This window comes from Cricetulus griseus, chromosome 2 (genome assembly GCF_003668045.3).
Source record: "Cricetulus griseus strain 17A/GY chromosome 2, alternate assembly CriGri-PICRH-1.0, whole genome shotgun sequence".
In the NCBI taxonomy this organism is placed as follows: Eukaryota; Metazoa; Chordata; class Mammalia; order Rodentia; family Cricetidae; genus Cricetulus; species Cricetulus griseus.
Genome location: NC_048595.1, coordinates 6,298,741 through 6,313,368, shown reverse-complemented (window position 1 = coordinate 6,313,368; position 14,628 = coordinate 6,298,741). Strand labels below are relative to the sequence as shown.

Here is a 14,628-nt window from a genome sequence, read left to right as displayed (position 1 = left end):
TCAGACAGGTGGAGCCTGCTAGCCTGGCTGCCCATCCCCAGCCGCACAGGGCCTCTGTTGGGTTACTGAATAGAAATCCACCCTTGTCCTCCACTGCCTTAGCTCCCTGGCACCTTCAGGGACTGTTCACAGCATGGAGTAGATCATGAATTCTCTTGGAGAGACACTGGTTGAGTTCAAGTGTAGACACATCTTGGCCTTGAAGAAGCATTTCTAATTTCCAGGCCCTCGGTTCTGAGATGTAGATTTCACAGGGAGCCCAAATGCTGAGTGACAAATTGAGGAGACAGGTCCAGAAACCTTAGGGAGATTTGTCCCTGGAAGAGAACTCATGGATGCTTTATTAGGTGATGTGGGCTTTTCCTCCCCGTTTGCCTCTGCTCAGTGCTAGCACCTGGCTTCTGTGGGGTGACTCTCTTGGGTTCCTGTGGGGGAAGGGTCAGGCTTCTTCAAACGCGAACACTGTTCACACTGGTCATGCACCTTTGCCACTGTTTCAGGCTGATATCTCTTCTCCCGCCACTCCCCCGCTCCCTCCCCACTGAAGGCCGAATCTCAGCCCATCTGTGCTTCTCCAGACACAGTCTGTGGCAATGTTGGGCTGAGGACAGGCAGTTGGGGGGGGTGAGGGATTAGTTTCAGCAGAAAACTAGCTGAGGTGTGTCTGCTTGGGAACCCTGCACTGGGATTGTGTTTATGGTCTTCCCCCCTTTGCCAGTTTCGTGGAGCACCCCACCCAGACCCCGTCCACAAGCCAAGTTGTGAGGGAGATAGACGCCTCCTAGTGACGGATGTGCAACACTAAGGACAGATGTTGGCGGGGTTTGTTTTGTTGTTATTTGATGAGTTTTTGAGGACAGGGTCCTACTTTGTAGCTCAGGCTGGTTTAGAACTCACGCAGTAGCCTAGGCTAGCCTTGAACTTGTGACAGCCTTCCTGCCTCAGTCTTCCAGGAATTGGAAGGACCGGTGTGCACAACTGTGTCAGTTAGAGCAGAGATGTTCAAAGCTCACCGTACACAGAGAGGTACTGCAGAGAGGGCAGTGGTACTTTGTGTTTTTGTTTGTTGTCTTTCTGCTAACTGAGCCCTTTGTGACAAAAGCTTTGCTGACTAAATAGTCTGTCTTGTGTGGTTTTGGCTTTGTTGTTGTTGTTGTTTGTTTTTTTGAAACTATGTTCAAACTGGTCCATCCTCTGGCCTTAGCCTCCAAAATAGCCACGGCACCACTGTGCTTGGTGTAAACTAATCTCTCCCTCTTTCTTTTACCCCACCCCCAACCTAAGGCCCCAGGCTTGCTAGTCAACCACTGACCCACACTCCCAGCCTATACATTAACTTCATAAAACAGGAGGTCCAGAAGGAGGACAGCTCTGTGACAGTTTCTTGAGACACATATCTTCAAATTCCTCCTTCACTCCTGCCAGCACTACCTCATCCAGGTCTGGTGCTTTCTGGTCTTTCTGTAGATAGGGTGGAAACCTTTCTCCAAAGTCCAAAGACTTTTCCATACATCTCATTGGCTAGAATTATACTTCACACGCAGCCCCAAGCCTATCAGCGTGGAGGGAAGGGTTAGCAACAGTTTGTGACTAGTGTGAGTGTGGGTACCAGGTGGCCAGAAGAGATGGCAAGCATCTGCCGGAGCCTGTTACTGATGGCTGTGGACTTCTTGACATCAGAGCTGGGAACTGAACTTGGGTCCGCTAGAAGAGCAGCAAATGCTCTTAACCACTGAGCCTGTGAGTTTTGTTTTTTAATTACTTTTTTATGCTCACATCCAAGGTGTTTTTACTCATTGCATGTTCATACCTATGTGTCCTTACACTTGGTTCTCATTCCCCCCCACCCCCTTCTCCTCCAGCCTGTTCTTGGTTTCCCTTCCTTCCCCAGCCAGTCCCTTCTGCTTTCTGACATTGCATACTCCGTGATGCTTCTATTTCTCCCTGAAGACCTCTTCCTCCCCTTATGAGTCCCTATGAGTCCCTTTCTAGCTTTGTGGACACACACACACACGCACACGCACACGCACATGCACACGCACACGCACACGGACAGATGTATTTAAACATAGGTTCTATACATAAGAAGCATGCAGTATTTGTCTGATTTTGCTTAACAACTTGATTTTCAGTTGCATCCATTTTCCTGCCAGCATCATGATTTCATTTTTCTTGATAGCTACATAAAATCATCCTGTAAAGTCAGGTGTGGTGGTGGTGGCAGCAGCAGCACACACATTTAATCCAGAACTTGGGAGGCAGAGGCAGGAGGATCTCTGTGAGTTCGAGGCCAGCCTGGTCTACAGAGTGAGTTCAGGACAGGCTCCAAAGCCCCACACAGAGAAACTGTTTCTCAAAAAAAAAAAAAAAAATGCATCATGTATACATAACACATTTTCTTTTTTCCCTCCCTCCCTCCCTCTCTCCCTCCCTCTTTCTTTCTTTCTTTCTTTCTTTCTTTCTTTCTTTCTTTCTTTCTTTCTTTCTTTCCTTTCTTGTTTTTTCTTTTTGGTTTTTCAAGACAGAGTTTCTCTGTGTAGCCTTGGCCATCCCGGAACTGACTCTGTAAACTACATTTTCTACCCATTTATAGCTCTGTGCATAAACATGTACTCTGGCTCCACTGTCTGACTGTTGTGTATAGGACAGCAGTGATTGTAGATGTGTGAGCGTCTCTCTGACAGGGTACAGTCCTTTGGGCAGTACCCTCTGGGTATGTATCTGGGTCATATGGGACCTCTATTTTTAGTTTTTTGAGGAACCTCAATACTGATTTCCATAGTGTCAGCTCTGTCTTCATATGTCAGTCAAGCGGCATGGCCTGTCCTAATCTTTCACGGTGCAGAGAGATGGTCCTTTCTCACAAAGGGCCTCTTCTCTTTCCTCCCCTTCTCCTCCCTCCTTTCCTTTGCTTTGCTTCTGCTTTTCCTTTGCTTGATCATCCAGTGTTGGCTGCTCAATATTCCACCTGTAACATCCAGTAAGGGCCAATGCTGGAGAGCTGGCTCAGTGGTTAGGAGCTCTTGTTGCTCTTGCAGAGGACCTGGGTTTGGTCCCCAACACCCATATGGCAGCTCACAGCCATCTGTGAGCCCAGCCCCAGAGAGTCCAGGTCTTCTGGCCTCTGCAGAACTGCATGCACACGGCACACAAACACACAAGCAGGCAAAACACTCGGTGCACAAGAATGTTTGGGAAAGAGCCAGTAAAGGAAACATGAAACCCTAAATACTAAGGAGGTTGGCAGTACCCAGCTCCCCTAGAGTAGAGGCACAAGCCACGCTAGCAGCCCCAGAAGCCAGGAAGTCACCTGCCATTTCCCAGGGCCCTCCTTGGGGAGCTGTGGAGTGGCAGGTGTTGCTCTCTTCCCTGGGGAGGCACACCCAGCTCCTGCACTGCCTGGTCTGGACACCAGGCAGTGGTGCCTCCAAAGAGGGCTCATTCTAGAGCTAACATGAGGGACTTTATTGTTTCCACATGGATCTCCTGGCCTGCCTGGAGCTCCCCATGTAGCTCACAGTGGCCTTGGTCTTGAGTTTCCTGTTTCCCCAGTCTGAGTGTTAGCATTGCGCTCTCATGCCCTGACCTGACCCTGATTGTTTTAAAATACACACACACACACACACACACACACACACACATATGTATACATATGTGTGTGTGTGTGTATTTTAAAACAATATGTCCTGTGGAGATCAGGAAATGGTGTCAGGTCCCCTAGAACAGGACTTACGAATGGTTGTGAGCCACAGTGTGGGTGCTGGGAACCAAACTCAGCTCCTCTGCAAGAACATCACATGTTCTCAAAGGCTGAGCCATCTCTCCAGCCCCACTAACGGGAAAGTTGATTGAGGGTCACACCTTCCCAGTGGGTCTTCTTGAGGCCCACCTCTAATACCCCGGCTCCTGGGCCAAGCTTCTCTCTGTTGTCTCCAGCAGGAAGGGAGGGTTCACCTACAACTGTGGACCAGGTTTCTGCCCCTCAGCTACCACCACCTTCCCACTTTCTGTGACATCTACGTAAGGACAGAACAATTCCTTCAAACTCAGTCATGGCAAAGCCCAAGAGGATGTGGGAAGTGTGGTCAGAGCCACGGTGATCGTGCCCAGTGCCATCCTCCTTTAAAGATGGGTGCTTCGAGCTCTTGTCCTTAGGGTTCCCAGAGCGAGGGAGAGCAGGCCATAGCCCAGCCTCACCTGGTCTCTCTCTGTGTGTCCCTCTCTGTGTTTCTCTGTCTGTCTGTCTATCTGTCTGTCTGTCTGTCTGTCTGTCTCTCTCATATGAACGTGGCTTTTCTGCCAGAGGTCACCTCAGTGACCCCACCTCAGCCAAGCCTCATTAGGGAACATTAATGTGGCCTCTGTATTCCCACACTCAGGCTGCCTGGGTGAGGCGTCTCCCGGGCTTCCCTCTCTCACACTGACCGAGCCAGCCAGGTGGCCTTGCTGGGCCCACGCGGCTCCTCACACATGTGCCATTCTTGTTCTGCTTTATCATTTTGGGTTTTTAAAGATAGTCTCATGTAACTGAGGCTGTCCTCCCAAGCGCTGGGATGACAAGTGTGAGACACTGTGGTAGCTTCCTTTTTAAGTTTTCATTCATTCATCTATTCATTCATTCACTTTGTCACTTTGCATGTATACATGTATGTTTGTGGGTGGGTTATGTGTGTTTGTGTGTGTTCATGTATGTGTGTGTGAATCGTGTTTGTGTGTGTGTTCATGTATGTATGTGTGTGAATCGTGTTTGTGTGTGTGTATTCATGTACGTATGTGTGTGAATCGTGTTTGTATGTGTGTGTTCATGTATGTGTATGTGTGTGAATCGTGTTTGTATGTGTGTATTCATGTACGTATGTGTGTGAATCGTGTTTGTGTGTGTGTATTCATGTACGTATGTGTGTGAATCGTGTTTGTGTGTGTGTTCATGTACGTATGTGGGTGGGTCATGTGTGGAGAACAGAGGACAACTTCTGGGAGTTGCCTCTTTCTATTCAGTCTGTGGATCCAGGGATCAAATCCAGGTTGTCAGGCTTGGCAGCAGATACTCTCCCAGAGACAAAGTCCTGGTATGGAAAGCAGGCTGGCCTCAGACTGCAGCTCCGCTTGCCTCAACCAGACTCTTGGGGTGTAATCATGTGTGTCTGGAATTACGTTAAATGCTGCTGGGGGATGGAAAGGACCCCACATTCTCCAAGCCTGATCCTCCCTAGTTGGGTGGTAGTGAGAGGGTCAATACAAGGGACAACTCAGGGAATGGTGACCCGAACGCCGAGGAACAAGGTGGGGCCTGGGAAGACAGAGCCACAAAGGGCCTTCAAGTACCACGGGGCCCATGCTGGCTGCCGGGGCCTGGCTCATGCTCCCCTCCCTTCTCCATGTGCTGTTTACTGGAGCCACTGAGCCCGTTCAGTGCTGTCTATACAAGCATGGTTGTAAAATTATTCGCTGGAGCTCAGGCTCCAGGGACTTCTCATCTCAGGGACTATACACGTGAAGAACCTGGTGCCATCCCCTTCCAGCAGCCACCAACTCCTCAGCTGGGGTGGGGCTTCATGAGCTCCTCCTCAGGCCATGCTGGGGTTTTGGCTGGCTGTCCTTGTATGAGACTTGTGAATGTAGTCACAGCCACTGAGTTCATGTGGGCAATGGCCTTGTGTCCTACAGACACCGTTTAGCTGAAGAGGTTCTTGCCGTCTTCCTGCCCCACCTCCTCCAGAGATGACCCCTGAGCCCTGAGGATTGAGACACAGATGCCACATTTAGAGTTGAACACTCCACAGCCTTATTCTCTGCACAGGGTTCAGCTGTGGGTCTCTGTGTTAACTTCAGTTGTGGGTCTCTGCACAGGGTTCAGTTGTGGGTCTCTGCGTTAATTTCCACCAGCCACAATGGGTATTAAAAGATGAACAAGTCCAGATGTTTTTGGTTTACAGAGCTGGAGGTGAAACCCAATGTCTCGAACCTGCCAAGCAAGGGTTCCACCAGCTGAACCACTGCCCCAGCCCAGTCACTGGATCTTAAGGCAGCCTGTAGGTCATGGTCAGTTTTCTGTGTAACTGGAGGCTGGACTCCAGGGTGACCCACCCAAACACTGGCCTAGGTGTTGCTGTGGAGGACTCCAGCTTCCGGCAGGCTTCATCTAATCTGCTAAGAAGTATCTGAGGTTTCCCTGGAGATGAACCATTTCCCATTGGCCCCGGTGTGAGCTCTTCAGGCCTGACCTGCCCCACTGGTTATTTGGGTTTGGTTGGGGGAAGGGTGCTGTTGTTTTATATTTGTTTATTTGATTTTGGAGGGCAGGAGAGGGTGGGGTAGGGGTACGGGTGCATGTTTCTGTCATAGCATGTGTGTGTGGAGGTCAGAGGTCAGTTTGTAGGAGTCAGGTCTCTCCCTCCGTCATATGAGCTCTGGGAATTGAACTCAGGCCATCATTCTTGGTTCTAAGTGCCTTTACCCGCTGACCTATCTTACTGGCCCACTATACTTATGTTTTTTTGTTTTTTCAAGACAGGGTTTCTTTGTGTAGCTTTGGAGCCTGTCCTGCACTCGCTCTGGAGACCAGGCTGGCTTCGAACTCAGAGATCTGCCCACCTCTGCCTCCCAAGGGCTGTGATTAAAGGCGTGCACCACCAATGCCCAGCCACTTTACTTATGTTTAATGTGTATAAGTGTGTTGCCTGATGTATGTACACTATGTGCGTGCCTGGTGCCCTCAGAGGCTGGAAGCGGCATCAGAGTCCCTGTGACTGGAGTTACAGAGAGTTGTGAGCAGCCTGGTGGGTGCTCAAAGCTGATCCTGGGTCCTCGGCAAGAGCAGTCAGTGTTCTTAACCACTAAGCCAACCCTCCAGCCTGTTTTTGTTTTCTTTAGACTCACTATATTGCCCAGACTGATCTCGAACCCCTGAACTCAAAGGAACCTCCTGACTCAGCCTCCTAGTGGGAGCCGGAAGGAGTTCCTGAACATCTTCTGGTGGTGTTGGCCCCACAGCTGAGCTGACTACTGTGTCTTCTGTGGTTGCTGGAGCAGCCTGCTGCTCTCCCCTGCGTCCCCACCCCATGCCAGAGTGCCGCCTTCAAAGCGCTGGAGGAGCCTGTTATACTTTGTAGTGTCTGTTGTCCAGCTCAGCTTTCTCCCATAGCGTCCCCATCCTCCTGCATCTTCATGGCTGTCCGTGGCTCCTTCCTTCGTGCCTGGCCGAGGGTCCTCAGTCCAGCTGGCCGGCTGTGAGTGCTTCTTTGGCAGTGTCTTAGCTGGTTGTTGTGAGTAATAGCGAAGGAAGCAATCAGCAAGTATACTGCCCTAGAAGTGCTGCACGTTATCGGGCCGAGAAGCAAGAAAAAGGTGAGAGACGCCCAGATCTCCGCCCAGATCTCCGCCCAGATCTCCGCCCAGATCTTCGAGAGGCGCCAGGACTTTGGAAGCTGGTGTGTAAGGGCTGCTGGGGGCGGTGGGCCTCAGCACCCCAGGAGGAGCATGTTCAGGGGTGTCGAGTGGCGGGGGAGGCACAGGGACTGGGGTGTGAGCCGCTTCTGACTGAGAGAAGTTTGTATGTTAGCGGTAACAATTGCAGCGTTTATGGGGTGTGTATGTTGTATGTTTGTCCTCCTAGACAAGCAGCTGCCATCTTGGGGAATTCAACTGCACCCCTTACAAAAGAATTATTTCAGATGGGCTTGTTGACTGTTTGCACTTCCACAAAGAGGGCTGAGAAGGGTTCCAACCTTCACCTGAGTATCCAGCGTCTCCCTTCCACCTGCTCTATGCAACTCTGCCTTAAGTGCGCACGTGGCCTCAGGAGGGGCTGGGAAGACTAGGGGGGCGGGCTGCCATCTGTATAGCTACAGAAAAGTCCTCATCTGTGCTGGGTAAAGGCTTCCCACATGTGGTCTGTTGGGGAGGCACACACACACCCATAAGTAACCCCTCATCTGTGTGCCCAATAAACCCATTTGCCCCAATATGCCTCGGTTTGTCTTTGTGACCTGAGGAGGTAGGGTAGCTGTTGCATACATCTTCTCCTGGGAAGGAATTTTAGCGATAGTGTATTGCTGTGAATCCCCAAGCTGAGTGCCCAAGTGTATTCCATGAGAGCAAGTGTCTGCTGAGACCTGCATGTCACAGACAGACACACAAACAGTCCAAACAGAAAGGGTGGCTAGGGTGGAGGTCACAGTGAGGGACTGAGTACAGAACCTAAGCCTCCAGCTGCTGTCCCTGGAGATGGGTCCAGGGCTCAGATCTGCCTTTCGAGCAATGCACGTTGTCTCCTCTCATGGGCATATTTAAGATGCACCTCAGATGAGTCAGGTGTGGTGGCTTAGGCCTGCAAGCCCTGCATTCAAGAGGATCACTAGCTGAAGGGTAGCCTGAGCTCATAATAAGTTTGAGGCCAGCCTGAGCTACAGAGTGAAACCCTCAAAAAAAAAAAAAAATGTACCCAATGCAAGATTTCCAGTCCTAGCATGCTAATGGCCTTGAGGCCCTGGGGGTAACCTCTGCCATTGGGGGTCTAACCTTAGGCTGGACACCCTGAAGACAGATACCACTCTCTTCTTTCTCCCTCTGGTATTTTTTCAGTTATTACTTATTCCTTATTGTGCGTGCAGGAGGAGGTGTGCGTGTGCCATGGCTCCTGTGTGGAGGTCAGAGGGCGTCTGTATGAAGTAAGTTTTCCCCTTTCCCCTTTACGTGGGTTCCAGACCAGTCAGCAGGCTGGTCAGGCTTGTGCGGCAAGAACCTTTTACCCATGGAACCATTCCTGTGGCTCTCTCGTTTCTAGAGACACGTCTCACTGTGTAGCCCTGGTTAGCCTGCAACTTGCCATGCAGACCAGGCTGGCCTCAAACTTGAAGCAATCCTCCTGTCTCAGCTTTCCCAGTACTGGGATTGCAGGCACATGTCACCACAGCCCCCCCCTTTCTCCTAATGTCAAGGGAGAGGTGTGCAGCTACACTCTTCAGCAAGCCCCTCACCACAGGAACTGTTCTTGCCCCTAAATAGACCTGTGCGCCGAGGCTGCCCTTAGAGAAGGCCCCTTTGTAAACATGGCGGCTCTACCACACCCTCACTCCCTCGGCTCCCCAGGCCTGGGGAGCCAGGCGTGGGCTGAAGTGGGGCTGATAAAATGCCAGGAATGCAAAGCAGTGACAGGAACCTCAGAGTCCTCCTGAGGTTTGCTGCAGCCTCACATGAAGGAGCCTCACAGCACAATCTTCACATTTTTTCAGTTTTCCCGCAGAAGTCAAGAATGTCTGACCACCCCCTTACCCCCGGCAATTGACTGGCCCTGGACTTGTAATTAAAGGGCCACACTCTGGCTTCTGGTGTGCATTGTCTTGAATTCAAATGAAGTCATTTTCAAGGAACTTCTCTTTCAGCCCAGCTTGGATTTTATTTGTGCCAACAGGACAACAAGAAAAATTGTCAGGGCTGGAGAGATGGCTCAGCGGTTAAGAGCACTGGCTGCTCTTCCAGAGGACCTGGGTTCAATTCCCAGCACCCACATGGCAGCTCACAACTGTCTGTAACTCTAGGATCCAACACCCTCACACAGACATGCATGTAGGCAAAATACCAATGCCTTTAAAAAGAAAAAAATTGTCACTTTCAGGGAGAATTCACCTGCCCCCCCCCAAAAAAAGCCTGGATTGTTGGCTTTGATGGCAGAAGCAGGTGGGTCTCTGTAAGTTCAAGGTCTTCCTGAACTATGTATAGGGAGCTCTAGGCCTGCCCAAGTTACACAGTGAGACCCTGCCTAATAAAGTCTCTTAAATGTCTAAATAATAAGGATTCAGACATGGCAGCCTGGTGGGGAGGCTCATACCTGTAATTCTAACACGTGAAAGACAACTGGGGTTACATGAGCTCCTAGCTCAGAAAAACAGAAAAGCCAGTCTGGAGTGGTGGCTCAGCAATTATTGCTTTGCCAGAGGACCTGGGTTCAATTGGCAACACCCACATAGTGGCTCACGGCCATCTGTAACTCCAGTTCAAGAGGACCTGACGCCCTCTTCTGGCCTCCACGAGTATTGCATGCATGTATGCACATGCAAAGAAAACACTCATGCACATAAAATCAGAAAGTAATCATTAAAATGTTTTTTTAATCAACAGAAAAGTAATATGCTAGTGTCCGTTTATTTAGTGCTGGGTGTTGAGTCCAGAGCCTCATTCGTGCTAAGTAGCTGTGCCCCCCTGTGTGCAGAGTTCCCAGCCCCTGTATAGCATTTTTCTCACTGGTGTGAGAAGCTGGCCATTGAGGAGCTGGGCAGCAGGCAGGTGTGCAAGCTCTGTTCTGTTCTTTGTTCTCAGATTATTCTGAAATAAAATGTTTATTAAAAGCAAAAATGAGTATCTGTGCATTTGTGTACACATGTATTTATACTTGAGTACATCTAGACCTCTGGGGCCCTTAAAGAATCCCCTGACTTTAGATCTCCAAGTTGGAGGCCAGCCTGGTCTACAGAGTGAGTTCTGGGCCAGCCAGAGTTACCAGATGAGGCCATATCTCAGAAAAAAAAAAAAAAGGTTCTTTGGGGGCTGGAGAGATGGCTCAGTGGTTAAGAAAACTGACTGTTCTTCCAGAAGTCAGAGGTTCAATTCCCAGCACCCACAGGGCAGCTCACAGCTGTCTGTAACTCCAGTTCCAGGAGATCTGACACCTTCTCATGGACGTACATGTTGCTGTTTTGTTGTTGTTGTTGTTTTGTTTTGTTTTTAAATTCTTTGCTCTTACTCTTTGGGGGCCCGCCACCCAGCACCCAAATAAATCATACACAGAGGCCTAATTCTTACTTATAAATTCCCGGCCTTAGCTTGGCTTGTTTCTAGCCAGCTTTTCTTAAATTATCCCCTCTACCTTTGCCTCTGGGCCTTTTCCTTTTCTTATGTCTGTGTATCTTTCTTTTACTCTGCGGCTGGCTGGGTGGCCAGGCGGCTGGCTCCTCCTTTTCTAAATCCTCGATTTCTTGCTCCTTCCTCTTCTTCCCAGGTTTTTCCTATTTATTCTGTCTGACTGCCAGCCCCACCTGTTCCTTTCTCCTGCCTCACTATTGGCCGTTCAGCTCTTTATTAGCTCATAAGGTGTTTTAGACAGACAAAAAAAAAAATCACAGATTCACAAAGTTAAACAAATGCAACATAAACACGTGCAACACATCTTTGCATCATTAAAACAAATGTGTGTTCCACAGCATAAATAAAAGTAACAAAGCTTAAAATAATTAATGTTCTATAACACATACATGCAGGCAAAACACCAATGCACATAAATAAAAATTTTATGCCTTAAAAAGTCCTTTAATAAACATTAAATAAAATCTTTAAATTTGGGGGGTTTTTCTGGGGGAGGTGTTTAAGACAGGGTTTCTCTGTGGCTTTGGAGGCTGCCCTGGAACCTAGCTCTTGTCGACCAGGCTGGTCTCGAACTCACAGAGATCAGCCTGCCTCTGCCTCCCAAGTGCTGAGGTTAAAGGCGTGGGCCACCACCACCTGGCAAATAAAAACAGGACATGAGTTAAATAGGAGACTGCCCAATGACCTCACTTTAATCGAATCCCCTCTTGAAAAACTTCATCGCAAGTCACAATGGGAGGTAGATGCCTGCACCTCAGCGTGTGAGTTAGAGAGCAGGCAGGCTGAGGACCCCCGACCACACAGGCTCCTCTGGATGCTTCATAATCCAGTTGGAGTATCTCCACGGTATGCTTCCCGTCTGAGGCCAGACGCCAACTCGGGCCTGTCTCCAGCTCCAGGAAGAGGTCTTGGTGAGTCTGTGACACTGACAATAGTGGGTGCCAAGGCGTGAGGATGCTGGAATTCATCCTGGCTTTCAGATGCCACCCGAAGAGAGCCCGGCTGTTCCTTAATTCCTGGGGGCGGAGCACGAGGAAATGAGTAGGCACTGGAGGATTCTGGTCAGAGTGGGCAAGGTGCAGGCTTGAAAGCAGAGGGAGACTTTGGGATCATGCTGGGTCCCTTGTGTGGAGGTCTGGAAGGTAGGACCGGGCTGGACAGCTGGGGTGCTCAACAGGCAGGGTGTAGACTGATTTTGGCTCCCTGGGGCGCTTATGCTTTGTACATGCGCGAAATTTCCATACATGAAGTTTTACAAAATAAAAAAGAAATAGTCCAGGAGACGAGCTCCTTCTACCCCTCTCCACGCAGGAGGGTAGCGATCCATGTCCTCGTGGGGGTAGTGTTGCCACCTGCTGGCAAGAAGAGGTCATTGCCAGCACAAAAGAGGGAACCAGCCTTGTCACCCAGCAAGGTTAGTCCTAGGGGCTCCACGGAAGGGAAGCCAGCCCCTCAGAACAAGATCTCTTTTTCTTTTTTCTTCTCTCCTCTCCTTCTCCCTCTCTTTTCCCTCCCCCCTCTCTTTTCCCGACAGGGTCTCACTATGTAGCGTTAGCTGTCCTGGAACACTCTGTATAGACCAGGCTAGCCTTGAACTCATAAAGATCCACAAGCCTCCGCCTTCCAAATGCTCCTGCTCCCTCCTCTTCTTCTTCCTCTTTTTCTTCCTTGTTCCCTTTTAAAAAAAGAAAAGAAAAGAAAAGAAAAGAGGTTCTCAATATGTAACCCACTCTGACCTCAATATCATGACCCTCTGCCTCAGCCTCCTGAGTATCAGAATTACAGACACCCACTACCATGCCAAACTTCAAAGTAATAATTGTATCCTCTCTCCTTCCTACCCTCCTTCCCGTCCTGAGATGGGATCTCAGTGTGTCTTTGGCTGACCTGGAACTCCTTCCTCCACTAGGATCACAGGCCTTTGCCATCTCACCTGGCCAGAGCCAACTTTTACCCTTGACTTTACTTCATGCCCCTCTGCTGGCCTAGCAAATCCTATGGACCCTTGAAACAAGGGTCAAAGACACAGGAAGCCAGGTGTGGTGGTGCACGCCTGTGGGAGGCTGAGACCCCAGGACTGCGAGTTTAGGGCCAGCCCAAGCTATTTAGTGAGACCCTACTTCAAATAAGTCATACAACTGTGAGACGGCGCTGGTGGAAGGGCAGAACAAACTACCAAAACACATTCTCTGACCTCCGTGTGCACACACCATCACACACACACACATACACAAGTTAATCAATAAATCCATGGTGGTGCATGGCTTTAATCCCAGCACTCAAAGGCAGAGGTAGGCAGGTCTCTCTGAGTTCCCGGCTGTCTAAGGTTACAGAGTGAGTCCCTGTCTCAAAAAACAATGCAAACAAAAACAAAACAAACCCCAGGATAATACATAAATGTAAAAAGAGAAGTACATTGTATGCCTTGGCCTTTTGGCTAAGGTCAGGTGTAAATGAAAAGGTAAAAAGGTGTAACTGAGTGGTGGAGGGCTTGCTTAATACAGGAGAGGCCGTGGGTTCAAGGCCCAGAACAAAAAGAAAAATACAAGGGATTACACAACTAAGCAATTTTAGTGAACGAGTATTCAAACACACGATGGAAATCAGTTTGGTGTGCAGCCTTGTGAGCCTTATTCACACGCGCGCGCGCACACACACACACACACACACACACACACACACACACACACACGCGCGCCAGAAAAGCCACCGGTCTAATAGTGATGAGTCAGACATGCGTCGCTTGACAGGTGGGCGGGCAGGAGGATCAGGAGTTTGGCAATCCAATGCTACATGGTGAGTGCCAGACCAGCTTGGACTATGTGAGATCCTAGTTCAAAAACAGCATCACCCCAGCACTCAGGAGGCAGAGGCAGGCAGATCTCTGTGAGTTTGAGGCCAGCCTGGTCTCCATGGTCTGTTTAAGGCCCATCAGGGCTACACAGTTTGACTGTTTCAAAAAAGTAAACTAAATAAATTAAAATAGCGAAGAGCGTTAGTGACATTTTGAGAATATGAAACATAATATAAATCATACATAATGTCTATTGCTCTTTTCCAATTTTTCTATATACTTTTAAGGAAATAACTCCCTGAATTTGCCCAGGCTAAAGACAGGAAATGCTCCATGCCTATGAGCTGTGGTAAAATAAAGTGTGTGGCCGTCCTCCGGATCTCCAGACTGCAGGCCAGGCCCTTAGGCGGCCAGGCTGGCAGTATTTCACATCATCTGGCTGCCCCACACTGGCCACTTATCCCATAGGCACTGGTACAGGGACAGCTACCTGGTCTAGACGATGAGGTCCCTGCCCCTACCAACCATTCTGCACAAGGAGACACACAGAAACGCATGGAACAGGTTCTACAAGCCGAGCATGCAGGAAAAAAGATGCTGTGCTGTGTAACAATGTTTGGGGCATAATTAACTATCATTCTTAAAACCGGAGGTTTTCTTTCAATTTCATTTGCTTTAAAGCCAGGGATTCAGACCTAGTTTAATTTAGTCCATGTTCAGGTCCTCTTTTATAAGACATAGACACAAAAACCTCTCACATTCTCTGGAATATTTTGAAGGGCCCCAGAACAGTTTTTTTTATCTTTTTTCCCCACCCATATTAAAGAATCTAAACTGGGTACAGTGGCCCATAATCCCAGCATTGGGGGGTGGAGGCAGAAGAACCAGGAGTTCAAAACCAGCCTGAGCTATAAGAGATCCGTCTCAAGAAACAGAGTGATGGGGTCACTTATTCACAGCTGTATTGCTGACCA

The 14,628-nt window shown here is 49.3% G+C and overlaps 1 non-coding gene across 1 annotated transcript; it reads left to right on the top strand.

Moving 5' to 3' along the window:
• The first annotated feature begins 7,232 nt into the window (after positions 1 to 7,232).
• On the top strand, positions 7,233 to 7,317 carry Mir34a (microRNA mir-34a). The gene has a single exon (NR_105219.1). It is a non-coding gene; the product is annotated as a microRNA mir-34a (primary transcript).
• Positions 7,318 to 14,628: the final 7,311 nt, after the last annotated feature.